A 1187-nucleotide genomic window follows, 5' to 3' on the forward strand; every position below is an offset into this window, starting at 1 on the left:
CATCTGTAATATTTTCAACAGTAAAGATAAATTTTTAAAAAGTGTAATTAAAAGCATCATAGATAATAATAATTAAAAGCTGTGATATCTGCAACTGTGTTCATCATGAGGTAGGAATAATGAAAATAAGTTCCTAAATATTGAGAAATAACAAATCCAAGATGCAATGTCAGTTTCCCATCAATAACATAGACCCTGAGTCACGGTGGGATCCACTGTGGATAATATTCAGCCAGAATCCACTGGTACAGGGTAGCAGTCTGGTGCTTGTTAAATATTTTTACCATAACCTCTATAATGGCTTTGTTAGTACACTTAGTTATATTCAGTATACCATGTATATAATATTATTGAGTCAAAGAAGGACCTGGTTGGTTGGTATCTTGGAGAGTCTCTGCTCCCTCATTACACTAATGAGGAAACTATGGTGACGCATTTTGGGGTTAGATTTGTTGGGATTAGAATAAATACCAAATGTACTTACAAAATGTCTGGTTTTCATATATATAATTGATTTTAGCAAGGAAAGGGGAGAGAGAGAGAGATAGAAACATCAATGATGAGAGAAAATCATTGATCAGCTGCCTCCTGCACTCTCCCCACTGGGAACTGAGCCCACTGCAATCCTGGGCATGTGCCATGACCAGGAATAATACCATGACCTCCGACCTAGTTCATAGGCTGATGCTCAACCACTGAGCCACACTGGCCAGGCTAAATGTCCGGTCTTCTTTTTTTTTGTTAAGTACCTGTTGCTGAGCCATCCCGCTGTATGCTTACTAAAACCCAAACAACTGTGAGGCCACCAGAGAAAGGATTGTATGAGGACACCAGAAATGTGTCTACTGGTCGGACCATCCCAAGATGGCTGCTTCCAACCAAGTCCCCAGGGTCACTCCTGATAGTTACCACGTTCTTCTGCAATTCTCTCTGGAGCTGCTCTGGACCCCTCTTCTGACTGAGAAACCTGTTCCCACACTTTGTGGCTGTGCCTTGCAAACCTCAGGCTGTCTTGTTCGCATACAGACCTGTCCCAACCAGCTTGTGAACAAGCAGGCTCTTTCGATAGTAGGTCACAGTTACAATCGGCACCTGTCTCACTTCATTCTGCTTCTCAGTTAACTCTGGGACTCTCCTCCCTCACCCATCCTGTGAGAACCTTTCCTGATATGTCTGTCTGATTCAGT

The sequence above is a fragment of the Myotis lucifugus genome, unplaced genomic scaffold, assembly GCF_000147115.1.
Source record: "Myotis lucifugus unplaced genomic scaffold, Myoluc2.0 scaffold_639, whole genome shotgun sequence".
Taxonomy (NCBI): Eukaryota; Metazoa; Chordata; class Mammalia; order Chiroptera; family Vespertilionidae; genus Myotis; species Myotis lucifugus.